Source organism: Silene latifolia, chromosome 2, assembly GCF_048544455.1.
Source record: "Silene latifolia isolate original U9 population chromosome 2, ASM4854445v1, whole genome shotgun sequence".
In the NCBI taxonomy this organism is placed as follows: domain Eukaryota; kingdom Viridiplantae; phylum Streptophyta; class Magnoliopsida; order Caryophyllales; family Caryophyllaceae; genus Silene; species Silene latifolia.
The window spans coordinates 38,063,988-38,090,041 of NC_133527.1; the positions used below are offsets into that span (position 1 = coordinate 38,063,988).

Sequence of the window (26,054 nt, forward strand, 5' to 3'; positions counted from 1 at the left end):
AGCAAGATTAGTGAAAGTGGTAGAAACAACAACGGGAGTAGTGAAATAATCAATATTAATGCGGCAATAGTGAAAGTAACAATAATTACGGCGGGAGTAGTGAAATTATCAATATTAATGCGGCAGTAGTGGCAGTAACAATAATTACGGCGGGAGTAGTGAAAGTAACAATGATTACGGCTAAGTAGTGAAATGTTATTACTATTGTTTCATTAATAAGAGTAAAATATTAATAGCGGGAGTAGTGAATTTGTCTCAAAATTTATTTCATCGTAATTTTAGGATATGTCATAGAAAAATATATTAATGATAAATTTATAGGTTATGCAACTTTAAGTTAGAGGTACCCCGGGCGAAGCCGGGCACCAATACTAGTACGATACATACAATGGTGTCCACTATAATGTCTTTCAAATCAAATGTATAATTTCAAAGCAAAAAGTATGCCTCCAAAACTCAAAACATATTCTTAAAGCAATCGTTATCTACGGCTATAAGGAGAAGAACATAACACAGAGATAAAGGAAAGCCAAGATCAAACAATAAAGCAAAAATAAATTACGAACATGGCTAGAAAAAAATAACCTCTCGATTCGGTGGCTTGAACTCTAAAACAGTCATTTATAAATAAAGGGGATAAAAGAATGAAGAAAAGCACTACCCACCTCTAACTTTTTCAGCTTACATTAATCTAATAAATGATCGAAAACCCCCAATTTTGCTCATGTTCGTGCCTGATAACAAAATTTAGGGTTAGAAATTAAATATACTAAAAAAATCGACACCCAAACAGGACATAATGTTGCTAGTTATAACGGCTTGCAGTTGCATAATACGTGGGGAGAGGGTATATATACAGAACGCAGTGGCTGAGCTATCTTCTCAGTTCCACAATCGATATTCACGTTTTCATGAATTTCCAATTGGTTATAAATACTCACAGAAGGCTATAAGACAATGTAAATCTAACCTTTACCCAAATTGTTCATCTAACTCCATCTTGTTAATAAGACAATGGTAAGACAAAATACAATGTAGTATCCAACCCTCGTACCCCACCCTGTGTGGGATCCCTCGACTTCTTGAGGCAGGGCAAGGCCTCCAACTGTGCTGCAACTGCACTATCTGAACCACTCCCTCTGGTACTTCTACTTGGGTTACGATACTGAGCAGTGTGAGTAGCCATCTCGGCTATTAATTTCCTACCAGTGTCATCATTAGTGTTGTTTTGGAATCTCCCATTGGCAGAGGAGTCAAGTAGAGTTCGGTGATCATCATGTAATCCATTGTAGAATGGTTGCAAAGGAACCAGATCTGAAAGCCATGTTGGGGAACAGAACGAACCAATATTTTGAAGCGAAGCCACGACTTATAAAGGTCTTCACTAGGACCTTGTTTAAAGCTTGTAATATGGCTTCGTAGTGCATTAGTTTTCTAGGGTGGGAAGTACCTCTTGTAGAATCCAAGAGCTAGAGAATTCCAATCGGTAATTGCATGGGCCTCCATATCGAAATCTCTTAGTCATTCGGCTGCACCATCTTGCAGAGAAAAAGAGAAGAGTACTTGCTTCACTTGATCTTGAGTTACTCCAGCAGATAGTGGAATAGAGCAACAATAGTCAGTAAATTTCTCCATGTGTTTAGCAGGATCTTCAGAAGCACCTCCACCAAACATATTTCGCTCCACAAAGTTTATGTAGGAGTGACAAATCTCGAATGTGCCATTGTCTGTGGTGGGTAGCTTGAATCCCTTGGGAATGAATGTAAGGGTAGGCTCTGAATGACTGGCTAGAGTAGGCATTACGATATGATTATTTGTGGCAGAAACTGGCTTGTCCTCCTTTAAGGACTGATCTTCTGCAACTCTAAAAGCTCGTAATTCACTACAAAAAAAACGCGGAAAACTGACGGTATATGTGACGGAATTTGAAGTCCGTCACTTATCTAAAAATATTGACGGATTTGTGACGGAAAATCCGTCAGGGGTGTCATAGTGACGGAATATCCGTCACAGTACGTCAGACTATACTGGCGCGTTAAAAAACCAAAGGCGCCATTTTATTTTGAAGGAAAAGCCGTCAGGAATTATGCCCCTTCTGACGGATAATCCGTCAAAAAGCAGGACTTCTGACGGAAATTCCGTCAATCTATTTCCGTCAATTATTGCCCAACCGCAATAATTGAGAGAAAAGTCCTGACGGAAATACCGTCAGGATTCCGCTTTTTGGAGAATACTGACGGAATTTCCGTCAGAAAAGTCAAACAAAAGTTTGACTTGTCTGACGGAAATTCCGTCAGTATTCTCCAAAAAAGCGGAATCCTGACGGTATTTCCGTCAGGACTCTTTTAAATACCGCGACAGCATTCTCATCGTCATTTACTTTCTCCCCCAAATCGATTTTTTACTTTATTCTCCCCAAATCCGCCGACCACCACCACCACACCACCACCACTCTCTCCTGCCGCCGCCGACCACCACCACCACCCCAGGTTTGTCATTTATCTCTTGTTTTTCCTTTTCCTTTTCCGTTTTTCTTTTCTTGTCTTTATTTATATTATTTGTATAGGTTAACGCCACGCCGCCGCCACCGCCGCCGTCCACCACTGCCGGTCACCGCCGCCGCCGGTTCCATCCACCCCTCCACCTTCTTTCTCATCCTTCCTTTTTACTTATTAGTAAAATTAATTAGGTATTTTTAATCTCTTTTTAAATAATTTTTTTTGTTTAATTAGTTTAATTATCTTAATTAGTATTAGTTGGTGTTGATGCATGTTGAATTAGGATAGAAGCCATTTTGTTGTAGTTTTTTGTGAATTGTTAAATTTTGTGTAGTAGTTAGTAGTAGTTAGTAGTAGCTTAATTAGCTTAATTAGTAATAGTTAGTAGTAGTTTTGTGAATTGTTAAATTTTGTGTAATGTTAATGTTTTTAAAATGATAATTTGAATTAATGTTAATTAGATTAGATATTTAAAATGAAAAATTAGTCATGTTACTTAGTTTTTGTTAATTGACATTATTAAGAAAGTAGTCATTGTATGTTTTGTTTTTAATATTATTGAAATTAATGTTCACATTGACTTAGTACCCGTTCAAAAATTACTCATTAGGAGTAATTTTTGAATAGTCCCCGTTTTGGGACTGTCTTTGTACGTTTCAAGTCACTTAGGTAGTAAACATGTATTTGTGATTTGTTAATGAGGAAAGAGCTCGGTGACAATTCCTTTAATGTTCTCTGAATGCATATGTGGAGTAATTATTTATTCTACATTGTGTATTTGGAGAACTAAGGGGAATTGTTTGCGAATTTTTCCTCATTAATAAATCACAAGTGTGTGTTTGCTAGTGACTTGAAACGTACATTGATGGGTTTAGGTTGGAGTGATAAGGACCCAATTCAAAAAAAAAAGACTACTTGTTGACAATAGTTATTTGTTGGTGATAATGTTTATTGAGTATTATTTTTGGTTGTTATTGTGTTTTTATGACATATATACAAACAAATTGAATTGTAGATATATATAAACATGAAAAGATTAGAACGACAATGGATGTATGAAAGATTAGACGAAAAAAAGAAACCGAAGCGTGAATTTGCAAAGGGGGTGAAATAGTTTATTAACTTCGTGGAACAAAGTAGTATGTATAAGAATTTTGGTGAAATAAGATGTCCGTGTAAGAAATGCAATAACAGAGCTTTTAAAGGGAAAAAAGTAGTTGAAGATCATCTTTGGTCGAATGGTTTTACCGATAATTACTATGTATGGACGTATCACGGTGAGGAAATGCCTACCGAAGGAAGTTCAAGTAGTATCGTAGTTAGTGAAAATCCTTACCGTGAGCTCGTGGAAAATGCATTACGTGATAATGTTGAACAAATATTGGAGGAGCAACTGAATCCCGACGACCTTAGCGATGAAGAAGTGCGTTATGAAACCCCAAACCCCCAAGTTTCTTCCTTCTATAAAATGCTAGAAAAAGCCGAACAACCAGTGTATGAGGGAAGTAATATGAGTTTGTTGTAAGCGGCAGCTAGGTTGGTAACACTCAAATGTGAGAATAACATATCTCTTAGATGCGCGAATGGGTTTGTGTCGTTCGTAGGTGACATTATTCCAAAGAATAATGACATGGCGCGCAATTTTAATGAGATTAAGAATGTGCTTAAGGGACTCCAACTACCCCACCAGAAGATTGATGCATGTCCTACTGGATGCATGCTTTTTTGGGAGTAAAATGCTAATCTTAAGGAATGTACAAAGTGTCATGCATCTCGGTATAAAAGTACAAAAAATTCAAGTGGGAGGCGAATTCCTTGTACACCGTTGACTTATTTCCCGATTGCGCCAAGGTTACAACGATTATATGCAACCAAGCAGATAGCAGGTGAGATGAGTTGACATCATAGAAACTCTCGATTAAGAGAAAGGGGGACAATGGCACACCCAAGTGATGGAGAAGCGTGGAAACATTTTGATAGAGAGCATCCAGAATTTGCAAGTGAGCCTCGTAATGTTCGGCTTGGTTTGTGTACGGATGGATTTAACCCTTATGGGCAATTTGGGAAGAATTACTCATGTTGGCTCTGTGATTGTCACTCCATACAACTTACCTCCTTGGTTATGTATGAAGCGACAATTTATGTTCTTATCTCTGCTCGTTCCAGGTCCTAAGAACCCTAAGACAAATTTGGATGTGTACCTGCAACCGTTGATTAAAGAGTTGAAAGAACTTTGGGAAACCGGCGTGTGCACTTACGATGTTTCTAAGAAACAAAATTTCCAATTAAAGGCTGCATTAATGTGGACGATCAATGATTTCCCGGCATATGGCATGCTTTCCGGTTGGTCCACAAGTGGGTACCGTGCTTGTCCTTATTGTCAAGAAAAAGAACACAGAACTTTTTGGCTTAAAAATAGCAAAAAGGTTTGTTGGTTCGATTGTCACCGTGAGTTCTTAAGACCTGATCATCCTTTCCGCAAAAATTGTAAGCATTTTCTAAAGAACAGAAAAACTGAGAATCGCATAGCCGCGTCGAAATTAACAGGTGATGAAGTGTGGGATTCCGTTAAGGATTTGCCAAAAATAGTTGATGCTTCTGATCAAGAATTGAAAAGATTGAAAGACAAGAATGAAGGTTGGTGGAAACAAAGCATACTTTAGGAACTTCCTTACTGGAAAACGTTGTTAATTCGACACAACCTAGACGTTATGCACATTGAGAAAAACTTTTTCGAACAACTTATCAACACGATGATGGATGTACCAGGTAAAACTAAATTTGGCCCTAAGGAAAAACTAGACTTTAATGAACTTTGTTATAAACTGCCAATATCATCTAGGTTTGTTTTAGAAATTGCGGAGAAAAAGGCTCTATGTGAATGGGTTGCTAAATTGAAATTCCCGGATGGTTATGCTTCAGATTTGAGTCGGTGTGTTGACCATAAAAATAAGGTGTTGCATTCCATGAAAAGTCATGACTGTCATGTCTTTATGGAACGACTACTCCCTGTTGCCTTGAGAGAGTTGCTCCCAACTAATTCTTGGAATGCAATAACTGAGATCAGCCAATTTTTTAGAGACCTGTGTACTTCTACGATTAGAGTTGATTCTATGGAACGTCTAGAGAATAACATTGCGGAGATAATATTCAAGTTAGAGAAGATATTTCCCCCATCTTTCTTCAATTCCATGGAGCATTTGCCAATTCACTTACCTTATGAAGCGAAGGTTGGAGGACCTGTTCAATATCGATGGATGTATCCATTTGAGAGATTTCTTAATCATATAAAAAGGAAGATTGGCAACAAAGCTCGGGTGGAGGGTTCCATATGCAATTCTTTTTTGTTAGAGGAATTTGCAAATTTCTGTTCCCTATATTTTGAAAGTCACATTGACACAAAAGCGAAAGATTTAGATGTTGGTGTGAATTCCGATGACGACATAGATTCAATGAAATTACCCGAGTTATTCAATGCTGACATGGGAACTACAACTGGGAAATGTATTCAGAGGCACTTGAGTCAGAAAGAGTATGAAGATTCTCATTTTTATGTGCTAAGGAATTGTGGGAAATTGTTAGAGCCTTATGAAAAGTAAGTTATTATTTTGTCATTACTCAATACATTTTTAATTATCAAATTAGATCAAAATTATAGGTAATACATAATTAAAACATTTTCTGTGACACCCTTAAATCTAGACTTGATTATATACGTAAATTCTACAGAAAAACTGGTAGGATATGTTTGTAAATGGTTCAACTAGTCCAAAAACCTGCAATTTCAAAAAAAATTCTAACTAAACCATTCACAACCAATTCCAACTCAAGAAGAGTGTCATAACCCTGCAACAGCTGATAAACTAACTTACATTTATAACTAAAGACGCGGAATTATATGGATACAAACCAAAAATAGAAAGGGAGACATATGTCCCTTCAAATTATATACAAACCAAAAGTATAAAAGGTTTACTAATAGAATAGCTAAAACTAGGTCCAAGGTTCCTTGCTCACTAGCCGTCTGTGACCCCAAACAAAGCATCAACAACCTGTCAATCGCATTTTATACAAACACGAAAGCCACAATTCAGTGGGGAGTAACTTCGAGCCCTCCCAGCCACGAATCGTCAAAATTTATGTAACATGTAATAAAACATGTAAACAAGATGCTAAAGAATTCAATTATCAATTATTCTAACATATGAGCCCTAAACTGACCAAACTAAACTAACATGTGAAACATTTAACAAATTGTAATCCAAACTCTATCAACCATAGCCGGCTTGCATCTCACCTTCTATGATTCATAGAATCACCATACAAGAAAGGGCAATATATCAAAGACAGGCATAAGTTCTTAGTACGGTCAATAGTCACTTTGTAACTCAAGTCTATACCACGAGGTAGGGAAGGTAATCGAACCGGTATCTTGGCTCGGTGTTACTATTAAGAAAACATGGCCAAGAGACAACACAACCCTAGCCTAAAATGCATGCAGACCTAGACATGCGGATACACACCACCGCACCCAAGACTCACAACTTTTTTTAAAACAAAGTGAAGTGAGTACCCTAAGGACACCACCGAAGGGTCGGCTAGTACTTAAGCTGACCCCATACTATCAAAATAAGTACCTGAGGTCATGCCCCAACTTGGATAAACATCCACTAGTCAGGAACACAAAGGCTATCAAGCAGTGAACATATACTCGTCAAAGACTATAAAGACCTATCTATGATGAAGGCCGAAATACTCACCTAGGACCTAGTCACAGCTAGTCCCAGCTTGAATATTTTAGCCCACACCACCCAAGACTCACCACATAAGTCAAGTAAGACACCCACTTAACCTTAAGAGGGCAAAAAGTCCTACTTACCAACATAAATTCTAATATTCTATCATGTGAAAGGCTATATAAATGTCTATTTACAGCATACAATCCAACAGTTCCTCAATAAGAGTTCAATACTAACTTCCAATTCTAGCAATTTTAACAATATTAAAGGCTTTAGGGAAATCTATGGCCATTACTACAAAATAAGAAGCTATTTAATTTCAACTAACTAAATAAGAAGCTATTTAAATTCAACTAATTACACATGTGAAATAGAGATATAATAAATGGCCTAAAACAAGAAAAAGGCCGATTATCTAAATCATTCAACCGAATTTTTACCCGCAACCCGACCCTGCGGCAGTGCGGGTCAAATTGCGGCTGACCAATCACTCAATTAACTGACATCGCATCAGTCAAAGGGACTAAGGCTCAGTTTTCGGCACAATCAACAAAACATTTCAATTATAGCTATAAAATTCATTTTGAGCCTATTAATTACAAATTTCCTTTTGTAAACTACCCTAACATGTGATAACTATTAATATAAGCACAATTTTTTTTATTAACATAATTTTTGTTACTAGTATACTTCAATTCAAATTACTACTCTTTTTGTTACTTATACTATTCTAATATTAATTAACCCGAAATGACCAATATTGTACGAAAAACCGCAAAACAAGCACGGACCAACCCGGGCCAACCCCAAGACCGGCCGGGACTGCCGTGGGCGCTGCCGGCTCTCTTTTGTCGGACCCATTGCCGCACCATTTCTTCTCTTTTTTTTTCATTTTTATACATTATAAGACCGTCTGAAAATTAATTAATCGTCCTCAATTCAACTTTGATAATTTAAACTACCAAAAGGCACAAATTAAGCTTGCATGCAACTAAATTTAACATGTGAAAATTACTACCCAAACTAAAATTCACCAAACATATAAAAATCAAAAACATGTGACGATAATTCGTCGAGTAGCTCGAAATATGTTACCTTAAGCTAGAAAATGAGCAATTAGTCCTCAAAATCGAAACCCTAACCACAACTAACCGCTATCCTCTACAATATACGAGTCCCCGAACTCGTCTTCCAATCCTTCACCTAATTAAACAATAAAAACACAAAAATTAAGCACAAAACCGAAATCACCGAAATTTGGTCTTAAAAGAACTTAATGAAAATTGAAATTAGAACATACTAAGTCGTAGATCGTGGCGAGGGGATTCCGGAAAGGTAAATTATGCGAAAAACGGACAAGAAACGAAGATTTTATGACGATTTTGAGCTTGAATGTGTATGAAAATGGGGTTTTGGTGTTTTTAGAAGATGAACACCAAAAATTTCAGAAAAATAAAAGGAAAGGGGAGGGGAAGCTGCCGGGTAAGGGAAGAAAGGAGGAAAAGTACGTGCGGAATTTTTAGTCGGGATTTTTAACGAGTCGGTTTTGACTCGTTTCAATAATAATTAAAACCGTAAGTCAAATGCAAATTCCGTCAAGTCCAAAGTCTTTAAACACGAGATTACAATAAAATTGAGTATTCATTCGACCCATTTTCAAATTCGTTTACCCAACGTTCAAACGAATTGTCATTTTCCCCGATACGCCTTATATTTGAAATAAAAGATTTTACACGGTTTAAACTATTTTTAAACATTTCAAAACTATCAAAATAAATACTTTTCTTCAAAATATAATAAAATTATATTTCTTTGAATTATTTTTACTTTAAATACATTATTGTCAAATTTTACTTGATTAATTAATTATTTTCGGAATATATTAACGGTCCGAATTTTACGGGGCGTTACAATCACCCCTCCTTTTAAAAAGTTTCGCCCTCGAAACTTAGAAGGAGAAATTATAGTTATAAGAAAATATAGGTATCTTTTCAATGAAACGGTGATACTCTTGTTGATCAGACAAGAACATCCATATTCATATCAAGATATAAAAATATTTCTACACCAATAAATGAGAAAATCCATTATTGGGACGTCACCAACAACGAGATTCAACATTCACTAATGTTAAAACCATTGAAAATCATAAAAGTATTTTCAAAATTTCAGTTTAAAATTCTATAGTAAGAACGATATCTTACTAAATTATGATTAACTAAGGCTTAGTAACTCGGAACAAAAGTAAGAAAAAGGAATACCTTACGGAAATAAATCAAAATTTCATTTTCAAATCCTTAAAAATAGGTTAGGTTGCAGAAGTGACATAAACTTTCAAGAATGAATCGAACTAGTAGCTTGAAATATTTAGAAATTCCCGGAAGTCAAAAGTAACTTAGACATCATAGGAGCAGGTCTGCTAAAAGGATTCAAGCTTAACTGATCAAAAAGAGCTATGATGAATTTTATGGGGTAAGAATTGAAGTCAAAATTACAAGGATGTCAAAGATAAAGTTTCATAGATTACCAATATCAAACTTACGAGAGGAATATGATGATGTAAGGAAGAGAGATATGAGCGGTAACGCTCTTGATCAAGGAAGAAAGGAGATTAGACACCAAGGAATCACCAGACACTCTTATCTCAAATAACAACATCACTCAAAACGGCTCCCAAAACTTCCTAACAACTAAACTCATAACCACATCACTCCCAAGGGTTTCCTTAATCGCTTATGTTACCTCTTCCTATCATATCCCCTAGAACAAGATATTTCACTATAAGTGGGATCTCATCCTTCCAAATCCTCAAACATCCCGAAACAACTTCCACAAGTCTAAGGTCAAGACTTCCAACAAAGCTGTATTTGTATCCCACTAGTGTCAACTATGGGTTCCTCAAAAAGTAAACCTTCAATCAAGAGTCCCAATACCATGCTCTAAACTCCAAGAGAAGGTTCCTCAAATATTCCACAAGGTTCTCATTTCAAAACAAGGTAGTAACATACCAACCTCAAATTATGAAAAATTCAATAGGATCTCAAGTTTCTCTATCCTTTTACTTATTAAGGATTCTCAAAAGCAGAACTACACCCAGCTCCAACATCATCTCATCATCTCAAGCACTCAATGCGACCTCAAGGTCTATAAAACTATAGGATTAACAAATTCTTCTCAACACTAAGTCTCTCTAAACTCAAGAACTATCAAGAGTCAACTAGAATGCCAAATCACATCACCAAACCATTCTGGTCATAAACATCCCCAAGGAGTATTCTTTCAAATTTGATATCCTAAACTTACTTACCATCAAATTCTCAAGGTACAAGGTCATAATTGTAACAACACTTTATCACCTCAGAGTTTCTAAAACCATAAATTGAAATTAGGTTCCTTAGCCTAACAATTGGTGTCATCCATACCATTACCCTTTCTAGTTACCAAAACAAGTGCTAAGACTTCCCAACAATGTAGCTTACTCTCACTCTCATAACATACTTCAAGTAGTAATCAATATCACCCTCTAAAACCAACAAATAATCCCACCTTTAACATTTCCCACATGATAACATATACATTATCAAACCCTCATATCCAAAATGATTATGGAAGCCCAACCCAAACTCGGCTACTTAGTCAAACCTATATCCTCAAATCACATCTTACAAACTCTGTAAACATGGTCAACAGGGTACCAAGTATACTAAGGAGGTAAGGAGTGATAACGGAATAGAGAAACAGTAAAACATTTCTGAAGGGTGCATGCATCTGACAAGTTAGGAAACTAAGGAGTCGGGATAGTAAAGATAACGGTTGACAAAAATAAGAGGTATTCGAGTTAAGAAGATATCTCGGGAAAGAAGAAGATACGTAAAATTTAGCATAAAGACAAGGTTCAACGATCGTTAAAGAGAAGGAAAGGAGAATAGAAGCGGCACAATGAAAGGGTTACCGCTTACTAAACACTCATCAAAGCTTATGATCGATATGATAAGGTTACTTCACTAAGGTGCTCAACAAAGCCCTAAATGTCTACTACATCGTAGGACTAACAAGGATTCCACAATGGTAGGTATTCCTCAACTCAATTGATTCTAAGAGCCAAAATCAATTCACCACACAAATTCATTTGTTACCATCCATGTTCCAAAGTATCTCCTTTACAATTCTCGTCATTGAACTTCACTTACTATGTCATCTCCAGGTACCCTGGCTTGTTTACTCCATCATCTCACCACTTAATACTTCTAGTTTCCGATACCATAAATTGGAATCACATCCTTGAACTCACGAACTATATCGAACAACATTCCACCAAAATTCCCAAATTCAGATATGTTTTATAAGGTCAACAAGGGCTACTCTATACTAGATTTGGTCAACTTAAAAGGTTTAACAAACTAACTAATTCCAAAGTACAATACCAATCCATTAAGCAACATCAATGTCCTATTGTATTCCTTTCAAGGCCCACAAGGATTAGGGCTAACTATCATACCTTTAATTCTCCACAAGAAATATCGAGACTCTCAAATGAAGTAGCTTAGGTTCATTCCATCTTATGTGCTAAGGTAGTACCCATGCTTAATCATCTATAACAAACAAGCTCTCTATAGACATAAATCCCAAGGTATTTCTCAATTCACTAAATTCTCATACCAAGCACAACTAACAAGACTAACCAAAGGATCCCAAATTATATTCTCCTATACAACTCAAACCTTAAACAATCAATTTCTCCACTCGTTCACGCCCTCCAATGATACATTCTCTCAAAACTGGGTTCTCTTGAACAAGGGAACTATCCTGCGGAATAAAAGGAAGGTGTCCACATGGACTTTATTATAAGAAGAAAACGAACCTAAGATGAAACGGGAGAAAGAATTGAAAGGTAGTTACCTAGGCGAGATAAGAGGACTTTGAAAGACGAATGACCAACGAAAATGGAAGATTAAGGTAAGATACACTGAATACGAAAAGAAATATCAATAAAGTGGAAGCATTCTACATTTGGCATAACCAACCTTTAGTGGCACCAAAACTAATAACTAACAATCAACAAACCTAACAATTAGCAATCACAAACAGACTACCACATAAAATCCTAATTCTACCCATCCTACCCTTCTCTCAAGTTTATTATTTTAAGGTCAAGGGATTTCTAAGTGGGGTGCACAAACGTGCGTCGAGAGCAATAGGCTCTGATACCAACTGTGACACCCTTAAATCTAGACTTGATTATATACGTAAATTCTACAGAAAAACTGGTAGGATATGTTTGTAAATGGTTCAACTAGTCCAAAAACCTGCAATTTCAAAAAAAATTCTAACTAAACCATTCACAACCAATTCCAACTCAAGAAGAGTGTCATAACCCTGCAACAGCTGATAAACTAACTTACATTTATAACTAAAGACGCGGAATTATATGGATACAAACCAAAAATAGAAAGGGAGACATATGTCCCTTCAAATTATATACAAACCAAAAGTATAAAAGGTTTACTAATAGAATAGCTAAAACTAGGTCCAAGGTTCCTTGCTCACTAGCCGTCTGTGACCCCAAACAAAGCATCAACAACCTGTCAATCGCATTTTATACAAACACGAAAGCCACAATTCAGTGGGGAGTAACTTCGAGTCCTCCCAGCCACGAATCGTCAAAATTTATGTAACATGTAATAAAACATGTAAACAAGATGCTAAAGAATTCAATTATCAATTATTCTAACATATGAGCCCTAAACTGACCAAACTAAACTAACATGTGAAACATTTAACAAATTGTAATCCAAACTCTATCAACCATAGCCGGCTTGCATCTCACCTTCTATGATTCATAGAATCACCATACAAGAAAGGGCAATATATCAAAGACAGGCATAAGTTCTTAGTACGGTCAATAGTCACTTTGTAACTCAAGTCTATACCACGAGGTAGGGAAGGTAATCGAACCGGTATCTTGGCTCGGTGTTACTATTAAGAAAACATGGCCAAGAGACAACACAACCCTAGCCTAAAATCACTTGAGACCTAGACATGCGGATACACACCACCGCACCCAAGACTCACAACTTTTTTTAAAACAAAGTGAAGTGAGTACCCTAAGGACACCACCGAAGGGTCGGCTAGTACTTAAGCTGACCCCATACTATCAAAATAAGTACCTGAGGTCATGCCCCAACTTGGATAAACATCCACTAGTCAGGAACACAAAGGCTATCAAGCAGTGAACATATACTCGTCAAAGACTATAAAGACCTATCTATGATGAAGGCCGAAATACTCACCTAGGACCTAGTCACGGCTAGTCCCGACTTGAATATTTTAGCCCACACCACCCAAGACTCACCACATAAGTCAAGTAAGACACCCACTTAACCTTAAGAGGGCAAAAAGTCCTACTTACCAACATAAATTCTAATATTCTATCATGTGAAAGGCTATATAAATGTCTATTTAAAGATACAATCCAACAGTTCCTCAATAAGAGTTCAATACTAACTTCCAATTCTAGCAATTTTAACAATATTAAAGGCTTTAGGGAAATCTATGGCCATTACTACAAAATAAGAAGCTATTTAATTTCAACTAACTAAATAAGAAGCTATTTAAATTCAACTAATTACACATGTGAAATAGAGATATAATAAATGGCCTAAAACAAGAAAAAGGCCGATTATCTAAATCATTCAACCGAATTTTTACCCGCAACCCCAGCCCTGCGGCAGTGCGGGTCAAATTGCGGTGACCAATCACTCAATTAAGCGACATCGCATCAGTCAAAGGGACTAAGGCTCAGTTTTCGGCACAATCAACAAAACATTTCAATTATAGCTATAAAATTCATTTTGAGCCTATTAATTACAAATTTCCTTTTGTAAACTACCCTAACATGTGATAACTATTAATATAAGCACAATTTTTTTTATTAACATAATTTTTGTTACTAGTATACTTCAATTCAAATTACTACTCTTTTTGTTACTTATACTATTCTAATATTAATTAACCCGAAATGACCAATATTGTACGAAAAACCGCAAAACAAGCACGGACCAACCCGGGCCAACCCCAAGACCGGCCGGGGCTGCCGTGGGCCTGCCGGCTTCTTTGTCGGACCCCATTGCCGCACCATTTCTTCTTCTTTTTTTCATTTTTATACATTATAAGACCGTCTGAAAATTAATTAATCGTCCTCAATTCAACTTTGATAATTTAAACTACCAAAAGGCACAAATTAAGCTTGCATGCAACTAAATTTAACATGTGAAAATTACTACCCAAACTAAAATTCACCAAACATATAAAAATCAAAAACATGTGACGATAATTCGTCGAGTAGCTCGAAATATGTTACCTTAAGCTAGAAAATGAGCAATTAGTCCTCAAAATCGAAACCCTAACCACAACTAACCGCTATCCTCTACAATATACGAGTCCCCGAACTCGTCTTCCAATCCTTCACCTAATTAAACAATAAAAACACAAAAATTAAGCACAAAACCGAAATCACCGAAATTTGGTCTTAAAAGAACTTAATGAAAATTGAAATTAGAACATACTAAGTCGTAGATCGTGGCGAGGGGATTCCGGAAAGGTAAATTATGCGAAAAACGGACAAGAAACGAAGATTTTATGACGATTTTGAGCTTGAATGTGTATGAAAATGGGGTTTTGGTGTTTTTAGAAGATGAACACCAAAAATTTCAGAAAAATAAAAGGAAAGGGGAGGGGAAGCTGCCGGGTAAGGGAAGAAAGGAGGAAAAGTACGTGCGGAATTTTTAGTCGGGATTTTTAACGAGTCGGTTTTGACTCGTTTCAATAATAATTAAAACCGTAAGTCAAATGCAAATTCCGTCAAGTCCAAAGTCTTTAAACACGAGATTACAATAAAATTGAGTATTCATTCGACCCATTTTCAAATTCGTTTACCCAACGTTCAAACGAATTGTCATTTTCCCCCCGATACGCCCTTATTTCGAAATAAAAGATTTTACACGGTTTAAACTATTTTTCAACATTTCAAAACTATCAAAATAAATACTTTTCTTCAAAATATAATAAAATTATATTTCTTTGAATTATTTTTACTTTAAATACATTATTGTCAAATTTTACTTGATTAATTAATTATTTTCGGAATATATTAACGGTCCGAATTTTACGGGGCGTTACATTTTCCTTCTATATATAGGGAATTTGAGACACATATCAAACTCACATTTCCTGATGTCATGCCCTCTGATGATGTTTGGAGCAAACATGACAAACGTTATCCGAAATGGTTACGAAATGAAGTAAGTAATACGTTTGACTCATACTATCATATACCAATCCATTTATTTTGTTTGTCCATATCATTAGTTATGGAGATTATTAATATATATATATATATATATATATATATATATATATATATAGAGGCAAGTTCTAATGAGTCCACCTAAAATGGTGAGTCCACTAAGTCCTAATCCTAGCCATTGATCTCTAAAATTGATGGTTGAGATTTTACAATTTTAAGATGAAAACTTTAATGTTTTATAACTGAAACTTTAATTTATTAGTTTAACTTTAATTCTTTACAATTATAAGTTTAACTTTTATGAATGAAATTTTAATGCTAAAAATTAAAACTTTAATTTTTTTGACCAATTTATAATATTAAAATTTGAATTTATTTAATTTTACAGATTTATAAATATAACTTTAATGTTTTACGAATGAAACTTTAATACTAAAAATTGAAACTTTAATTTTTTTAACTAATTTTTAATATTAAACTTTAAATTTATTTATTTTTACAGAATTATAAATATAACTTTAATGTTTTACGAATGAAACTTTAATGCTAAAAATTGAAACTTTAATTTTTTTAGCTAATTTTTAATATTAAACTTTGAATTTATTTATTTTTACAGATTTATAAATATAACTTTAATGTTTTACGAATGAAATTTTAATGCTAAAAATTGAAACTTTAATTTTTTTAGCTTATTTTTAATATTAAACTTTAAATTTATTTATTTTTACAGATTTATAAATATAACTTTAATGTTTTACGATTGAAACTTTAATGATTAAAATTAAAACTTTATTATTTTTAAACAATTTCTAACATATAAATTTGAATTTATTTAATTTTACTGATTTATAAATATAACTTTAATGTTTTACGAGTAAAACTTTAATGGTAAAAATTGAAACTTCAATTTTCTTAGACAATTTCGAATATAAAAATTTGAATTTATTTAATTTTACTGATTTATAAAATTTATATAAATATTGCAATTTTATGAATGTAATGTAACTTTAATATTTTAGAATTGTAACTTTAGTCATAATTTTTGAAACTTTTTTTTTTAGGAGTTTAACTTTATCCTAATTTGAATTTATATAATTTAAGTCCTGAGTATAATAAGTCCATATCAGAGGGCGGGCGTAACTTTTAGTCCATATAAGAGTAACTTTAACTTTAGTACATTGGCAGTGAAACTTTAATGCTTTGGCAAGTGAACTTTAAAATGCTTTAAAGTAGTCAATCACCCGCCATCAACACCGCCGTTGCCAACCAATAACGACCACCTCCTTTATTGCCAACCAGAAACACCACTACCACTCCGATCACTAGCCGCTCACCCACACACGACCCACAACCACAACCACGGTCCACCTATGACCACCACCAACAACCCCCCAAAAAGCGCAAATCAGAAAAAAAAAAAAAAAAAAAAAAAACACTACTCCACCGCTACTGCAACAATAAACACATAACAACAAAAAAAACAAAAAACAAAAAAATCCAACAACAAAAACTTCCCAGTTTCGGATCTAAAAGAAAGAAAAAAAAACCAACAAAAACAAACACCGACTAAACCACCACAACAAAACAAACATCACCACCACCTAACTACCACCTGACAACAACCAACAAAAAAAAAGAGAAGAGAAAAGGAGGCAGCGGAAGTGGGGTAGCGGAGATCGTGGTCGGCGGCGATGCGAGAATGGAGCATGATGGTCGCCAATGGTGGGTGTCGTTGATGGAATAGGAGTTGCGGTGGTTTGTTGTTTTTCGTAGGTGGTGGCCGAAGGTGAGGGAAAGAAGGAAGGTAAGGGAAAGGTGGCGGCGGGGAAGGGTTGTTGGCGGCGGCGGTGTTGGCGTGGAGGCGGCGTGGGTGAGAGAGAGGGGAGGGGGTCGGTGTGGGAGGTAGAGAGAGAAAGGGAGAAAGAAAGATAAGTGAGAGGTGGTAAAATGAAGAGAATTAGGGTTTTTGTGATTTATATAGGTGTTTATTTTCGAATTAATCTTGGCCATTGATTTTGTTATAATCTAATGGCTAAGATTAGGACTTATGGACTCATCTAAGGAAGGTGGACTCATTTGATCCTCCCTCTATATATATATATATATATATATATATATATATATATATATATATATAACACCTTAATTAACATATTGTTTTATTGATAGTCTTATAGATTAAAGGACCCTTTAATAGTAGCTCTAGCATTAGGTCCTAGTAGCAAGGTGAAGACATGGAGACGATATTCTATCAATGGCTATAAATTTCGAGCTTATAAGGAGGGAGTTGATCTTTAGAAAGCTACCTCAAGTAATGGGGTTTGTGTGAATTCTCTGAAGGTTTGGACTACTATGGAACCCTAAATGAAGTAATTGAGCTTGGTTATTATACCGAGAAAAGGGTTTATAGGGTGATATTGTTTAAATGTGATTGGTTTGATAATTCTCAACTAGGACTTAATATCCATAAGGCATACGGACTTGTAGATGTAAATGAGAAAAAGAAGTTTCGTGGACATAACCCATTCGTGGCAGCTTTTCAAGTCGATTAAGTTTGTTATGCTCCTTATCCAACCACTAAGAAAGGTAATCAGCAATGGTCCGCGGTTTTTAAAATCAAGGCAAGATCACATGTTGATGCTCCTGTTGACGAAATTGTCTTCCAAGAGGATGTGGTTGTCAATGATCACGCATCTTCACCAATTTTGGTGGAAGAGTCAGAAACTGAAGATGAATATGAAGTGGTTGTGGAAATGGGTGAAAGGGAATATGACGGGGATGTCGGAGAAGAAGAGGATAATGAAGTTGAAGTTGAAGAAAATAGAATAGAGGAAAATGGGGAAGAAGAGGAAGAAGTCGGAATGCTTTTTTCAGATGATGATGAACCTCTTTTAATTCATAATGATAGTGATAGTGATGAGTGATGAGAGTTGTTGTAATTCTACTATATTAATGTATGAATTTTAATGAAATCATTTTTATATATGAATTTTAATCATTGAATCAAATTGAAGCATTTTAATCATGACACTTCATTTTTGTTTTCATTTTTGTTGGACTACCAATTTGCGGTGTTAATTATTTATTTATAATATTGTTCATGACACTCCAATTTGTACTAACGATTTTTATTCAACTGACAATTTCTGTTGTTTATGATTAATATATGGCAGGTTTCATTCGAAAGTTGATAGGGAGCAGTAGTGGGGGAAGTCGCCGTAACGAGGAGAACGATGAGATTGATAATGATGATGACGAGGGTGTTGAGACATTTAATCCGGAACAGGATAATATGCAGATAATTCTATCACAACACAAACCAGATGGTAAATGGTAAGTGTTCTAAAATTTATTTTTAGCTTTATGAAATATATATCATTCAAATCATTTTATTTAAATTTTCAATATATGTTTGTTTTAATTTTCAGGTGGAGTGACAAGTGCATAAAAAAATATGTCAGTTGGTCGTTCACAAATAACATTTCAGATGAAGAGTACTTCACCAAATGGAGTGAGGCGAGCCAAGCGCAGCGTTTGAAGATGTGGAATTGGTTTAGGGTAATTTAAAAGTTACCTATTATTTACTTTACGTTAATAATTTTTATTTTATTTTTATTAATTAAAGTCATCTTCTATTACTAATTAAACACTTGTTTTTGAAATAGAAACATGTGAAGTCCGTCGATAAAGAGTATGACCCTAGGCATGATTGACAAAAGGAGGTCACGAGGCGGATTACCAAGCTTATTAATGGACTCAAGTATCTAAAGAACAAACCCGATAGGGTACCGCTCTCTTGGTGGGTGAATCTGAAGGAAAGAGAAGAAAAAGACCCTGAATTTGCCAAAATTTATAAGACAAATAAGGCAAATAGAATGTCGGGTGCTAAGGACGGGAAAGCACTAGGCACTCATACTCTAGGCCGTAAGAGTTGCTCCGATGCTTTCAAGGAATTGGTAAGTATTATACTCCCTCCAAATTTATTATTTTTCACAAATTGGTTACAAGTATTGATTGCCGAATATAATCAATTTACGTTTTTATGCTACTTTCAGGGTGATTCGGCCACACCATACAAGTTGTTTACAAAGACCAAGAAAAACAAGAAGGGGGAATGGGTTAATCCTCGAGCTGCTAAGACCGACGTAAGTTAATATTTATTGTATTTCTCTAATTCATAATGTTAATATTTATTATATTTTCCTCATTTTTAAATATAACATCATTTTTTCCTTATTTGTTTTTCTTTTAGGCCGTTTATCAAGAAGAGATGAGTCGACCAACGCCCCCCGGAGAGGCTCCAAACGAGTATCGTTCGTTCTACAAAGCGGTCGATGGTTTTGACAATCGTGGAAGATTTTTCGGGAACGGTGATGTAGCGGCCAAACAATGGTATGAACGTTCGTCTAACAAAGGTACTCGTCGATCATTCTCTTACACTCCTACCCAGTATACTCAATTTGTCACCCAAATAAAAAATGAACGAGCCGCACGACAAAGTCTTGAGGAACAAATGCGCGCCACTCAAGAAACAGTCCGTCTCCAAGCTCAGCAAATGGCAGAAATGAAACAAGCAATGGCTGAGATGCGCGCATCTCAACCCCCTCCTTCGTGCTCCGGTTTCGCCCGCCCTTTCCGTAGAGAAGACAATGAGGATGGCGGGCATGGCTTTGGTAGTGACTTTATTGAGCCTCTAGGTAATTATTAGTACCGTCGTCTATGTTCTTATGTTGGTAGTTTAGTTAAGGCTACCTTAGGACACTTATGATTATGGATTTTAGTAGTTTAGTTGGTATGTAAAAGACATTATTTTATGAGACATGTAAAAATTTGACCTTTAGCTTTTATGTAATAACTTCGGTCTTCCAATCGTGTTTGGTTTTCTATCGATGCTTTCGTTGTCTACTCTTGATTCCCGCTCATGCGGTCGACATGATAATGGATTCCCGCTTGGCGGTCGACGGTTGTATTTGGTTTTTGCAGGTTTGGTGCGTAAAAACAATGCAAAATCCGCATTGTGGCTGGGCAGCAAGCTGCTGTTTCCAGCTACTGCCCAGATAAGTCCTGACGGAAAAACCGTCAGGATTGAGTAACTTCTGACGGAATAACCGTCACAAAAGTCAACAAATTGTTGACTTATCTGACAGAATTTCCGTCAGGAATGTCTCAATTCTGACGGTTTTTCCGTCACACTGGTCAAAATTTTGTTGACTTGCCTAAATTTGACATTTTGACGGAATAACCGTCAGGAGGCTACTATGTGACGGAAATACCGTCAGAAATCTGTTTTCTGTGACCATTTATAGTGACGCTTCAATCCTGACGGAAAAACCGTCAGGAATGGCTGTTCCTGACGGAAAAGAGGCTGTTCTGACGGTTTTTTTCCCTCAGTTTACCGTGTTTATTTTGTAGTGATTGGCGTCAAGTGTACTCAAGCCTTCTACCTGACAGATTTTTCTTTGAAGGTTTTGTCTATAATGGAAAGTCCTCTCTGGTTCGGAATCAAAGGGTACGATCTTCGACCTGTCAGACCTGGGCATACACGAAAAAAAAAATATCAAACAGTGTCAAGGAACTGGAGTTCCATGAGACAAAAGATAAAAATAAATAAAAACAAACTGAAAATAGTTGCGTCCCTGGCAACGACACCAAATTTGACAAGGATTTAGTCGTATCACCTATATAAAAACAAACCTAAATTACTACTATCTAATAGCTAGCGGTAAGAAGGGCCGAATCCACAGGGAGGCGAAGTAATTTTTCTAGTTTGTTAATAATTAAGTCCGTCTTAATGTAACTGTTTTCTTGAAAAATTTGATTGGTTTGCAAAAACTAATTTGCAATAAAGTAAATAACAAATTCAATAAGATTAAAAGTCTAAGGATCAGATTCACTAGGTAGTTATCCGGGGGTAAGATTTAATACATTAACAGAGCAATTTATGTTGTTTAAGGTCATATGATCGGTCGATTCTAATATGCCCTTTAGATCTAACTTAACACGCAGTCACTATCATTAAGTTATTTCTATTTAGTTATCACAGCCTATACTAGTCTTAACCCGGTCGGTGAAAATCCTAGTTTGCAACACTAATTAATCAATCCTGCAGTAATCAATCAACTAGATTCCAAACAACAAATGAACAACAACAAAGAATTAATTTAACTATCAATTCATTAATTAAACCCCCTTCTAACAACCTAGATCCCCTATCACCCGAGATGAAGAAATTAGCTACGCATACTGGGAAGAATAGCAACAACAATAATGAAAGAAAACATAATTAAGAATAAAGATGAATAATAAAGGATGAAGAAGAATTGAATGATTACCGTAATTAATTAAGGATGAATAACAAAGTCTAGATCCGAGAATAATATAAGCTAAACTAATCTAAGGGTTTTTAGAGGTGTAACAAAGCTAAAATAAGACGTTTGTACAACAGGATACGAATTGGGTATTTATAATAAACATAAACCGACTTTAGAAAATTGCGCGGAAAGTCATCAAAGTAGAGTATACTCGACCGAGTGTGGGTAAATCGATTGAGTACATACCCACTCGATCGAGTGCTCATCAACTTGATCGAGTATCCTCTCCTTGTCAGCTCCTTTCTTCGTGTAGTCTTCTCCACTTCTATTCTGTTATTCTTCTAGATTTCCGTGTCATGCTCCGTGTATTCCTTCATGCCATATCCGTGGTGCTCTATTTCATTCTCTTGCTCCATCAATGCATCATTCTTGGATTAAACGCCAAATAGTAGGAGTATCGACATTCTAAAGTAAATGGCATATAAATAATGTAATTTAGTACGAAAACCATATCAAAAGTAACTAAGGGGAGGCATATTAATGTATATAAATGTGACTCATCAATTGCATATGGGGTTGGAAATTTTGATGGTATACCATATGGTGATTCTCTGACACGAGTACGCTTTGTGGCCAATTATTGTCTATACACTTGCATGCATATATAAATAGAGTCTTATCTTTTTGTTGAGTAATGCTTGCATTCATATAATATGGTGGTCTGAAACGTTTACGTTCATGTTCTAATTATGTTTGCCTGAGAACTTCTTTCCATACAACAAGATGTATAATTGTTAATCACTACATGCTTCGTTAATACCGATTGTTCTTTATCAATAATCAACTTTTCTAGTTGAACTTAAAGCGATCACTTAGTAAATCACTAGCATATTTGACTAGAGTGGACAAATTGTCTTAGGAAAAAGACTTCACATTTAATTTATAACAATCTGACCCGTCACTGTCGTAACACAACCCCAATAAGATGGGATGTGTACTTTTTGGCCCGTTATTTCTCTTCACTTAAGCCCAAAAGTACAAGGTCTTGTTACTAAATGGTGAGTAGAATCCTTTATAAACATATCGTAAGATCCTTACTTTCCCGATATGGGAAAAATCTCTCTCAAACTCTTGGGGTGTTACAAACTCCCCCACTCAAAGAACACAACGACTTCGTTGTGCCTCGGAGCTGACCGCATCCAAGCCCAGAATCCTCCCCCGCTAGGTGGGTGACCCGAGTGCTTCTGACCACAGGCTCACCACATGGTCGCAAGGTTTCTCTGATACCATTTATAACAATTTGACGCGTCACTGTCATAACACAACTCCAATAAGATGGGATGTGTACTTTTGGGCTCATTATTTGTCCTCACTTAAGCCCAAAAGTACAAGGCCTTATTACTTAGTGGTGGGTTGAATCCATTATAACATATCATAAGCTCTTTACTTTCCCGATGTGGGGCAAATCTCCTCTCAAACTCTTGGGGTGTTACACAAAGTTCCTTTTAAGGGGGTAGATAACATCGCGGCGAAAATTTCTACGTAAGTTTGGAATTGGCATGATGGTTACGGATTTGGCACGATAGTAGCATGTTGTTGAAGTTACGATATGGATGGAATAAACATGGTCGTGGTGTATTTTATAAACATTGTTGCGGTTTCATGATTTATACTTAGTATCGTGCCTCTTGGATTTATTTCCTTTAAGTCTCTGTCGGGCATGTGGGTCGACCTTCGAGGGACGAAGTTTCCTTTAAGGAGGGAAGACTGTAATACTCGCCTTTTAGGGACCCGTTGACTGACCCTCGACCTTGCGGGATCCGGAGTGGGAGAGGAAGGGAGAGTTATATTGCACTTGAGACTAAGTACTCGACCTAGTAAGGGTCACTCGGCCAAGTGTCTGTGGAACTCAACCGAGTGCGGGCTACTCGGCCGAGTATGTTCTGGCCGGTGAGAACGTGTTATAATTATACGCGAGGCTTGCGACTTAATTAATTTTCGTAAAACATTTCTTTCATTTCTCAAAACCTAAAATCAGACTCCCTTTTCCCCTCTTTTCCTCTCCACCATACCACATTCGTATCCTCCACCTAGAAGACTAACGGGGGAGCGGGATTAGCGGGTCAGTATGTAGGTTCCATGGTCAATCGATTTAATAAGGTAAGTCATTACCCTCATCTTTGGTATTAGTAATAATAATAGTTGGTCGTGATAGAGTTGTACTATTGGCTGTAGGTGATGATGGTGATGTCCCGTGTACGTTTTTATGATTGTGGGTGCTTGCGTGAAGAATCGCTGAAGGTAGGGTTTCCCTACTCATACAATTTGTTGATGGTTTCAAATTAAACCTCGCAAGTGCACGGTTTGTCGTCGTGCAAAATTGAGGGTCGATCCCACAAGGAGCTAGGAAGACTACTAATTGTTTTAATCCTTAAGCTTTGCTAAGTCGACAAAATTTAGATGAGGTTATTAATCTAACAACTAAACTAAACAAAATGAAATGCAATTTAACAAGAGAAGGAAAAATGAGCAAGATAAGATTAAATTGTAAATCAAATGATTAAAAGGCCTAGAACTCTGTTCTCCCACAACAATTCGTAATTCCACATCACGACTCCCTAGGCTAATTATTTAGGTAGACAAGCAAGGAGGAGATGGCTCTAATTCGCCTAAAACCCCCCTCTCGGGTTCGCAATAGGACACTAGCACTACCCACCAACCCCCCCTCTCGCGTTCGAACGTCGAAATCCCTAGCTTAACACCCAACTACCCCAAAAACATGCATTTTCCCAAGGTAGCCTAATATTGGCTAAGGTCATTAAGCCCCCATCGAATTCCGGGTCATCCCACTCCTCCTCTCGGAGGTCGATTTCAAACACTAGCCTAGAGGTACCCTCCCTTGGTTCTCCCTTTCGGTCTCAACCTAGGTTAGCAATAGGACCAAATCCCGCGTACCCGATTCCCGACCTAACCAACTCTCGTTGGTGGACAAGGGTCACAAATCAACATTACCCAAAATTGACCCATAAACAAATCAATCCTCTAGTATATCCTTACCAATCCCCCCCCAACAATTAGCCTCTATGTGAATCAATTAATGAAATTACTCATGTTGGGTTAATCCGAGTCCTAGTGGAAGGACTACTCACTATTCATGGGTATTTTAGCAAGAAAACTACTAAAGGTAGTAACTTTGACAATAAACATTATGAGAAATGGATTTATACTATTAAGCATGCAATTAACAACGAGTAAGATGATATTAAACCGATTAAACCTTAACTAAGTGGAATTAGGCAAAAAGGAAGTAACTTTATCCACAAGCAAGGTAAATATTCAAAAATAAGGGAAACATAAACTAAGGAAGCATGAAATTAACAACTAAAACAAAGAAATAAATATGAGAAAAGGAAATATACCAACAAAGAAGAAAGGAATTAACTTGATTGAATTGATTTCTTCACAAAACTAAGAACAAAGTGAGATCCAATATTCTTCTAAATTTTCTCTACCTACCCAATTTTTGATCCAAAAACAAGTGTAATGAAAGTTGTTCTTACAAGGTTACCCATTTTCTATATATATCATGGGCTTAAAAATATCAAAATACAAACAATTCTCAAAAACAGCCCGGTTACTATTCCCAACCAGTGTAACGATACACCGGCCGCCCCTTAGTTACACCGGTTGGAGGAAAGTTACACCGCCCGCTCACAAAGTTGCACCGGCTGACCAAAATTACACTGCTCCTGATCACAATGCACAGGCTAGGGGAAGGAGATACACCGATAGGGCTAAATGAGATACACCGGCTACCCTTGAGTTGCACCGCGCCTGATCACAATACACTGGCTAGGAGAAGGAGATACACCGACAAGGCTAATCTTGATCCTTGGCTTCCAAATGTTGATCGGTTTTGCATGGGGAAGCGTGCAACACTACAAAAAGCTTAGCAAATAATCCGGTGAGACTCATTTAGGCAAACTAATCATAAACTCGAGTAATTATCAATTAAATGCACCAAAATTAGGACTAAAGCAAGGATTTTTGACACGAATGAAGGGGCGATAACGTAGTTATCATTTGTATTGATTGAATTGTTATAATTGTTGTCATTATGTTGTATTATCATGATTGTGGTTGTTGGAGGTATTGGATTGGATATTGTGAGCCATGTCGGAGATGGTTTCACCCCCATGTT

At 36.3% G+C, this 26,054-nt stretch overlaps 1 long non-coding RNA gene across 3 annotated transcripts; it reads right to left on the minus strand.

Annotated features, from left to right (window-relative positions):
• Positions 1-6,357: 6,357 nt before the first annotated feature.
• On the minus strand, positions 6,358-14,972 carry LOC141642619 (uncharacterized). 3 transcript variants are annotated; one of them, XR_012543365.1, is made up of 4 exons: positions 14,803-14,972; positions 14,598-14,705; positions 8,333-8,440; positions 6,358-6,550 (listed from the first exon to the last, which is right to left on the minus strand). It is a non-coding gene; the product is annotated as an uncharacterized LOC141642619 (long non-coding RNA). The 3 variants fall into 3 exon arrangements; XR_012543367.1 differs by lacking the exons at positions 14,598-14,705; positions 14,803-14,972 and adding an exon at positions 8,538-8,695; XR_012543366.1 differs by lacking the exons at positions 6,358-6,550; positions 8,333-8,440 and adding an exon at positions 12,627-12,819 and having other exon boundaries at positions 14,803-14,959.
• Positions 14,973-26,054: the final 11,082 nt, after the last annotated feature.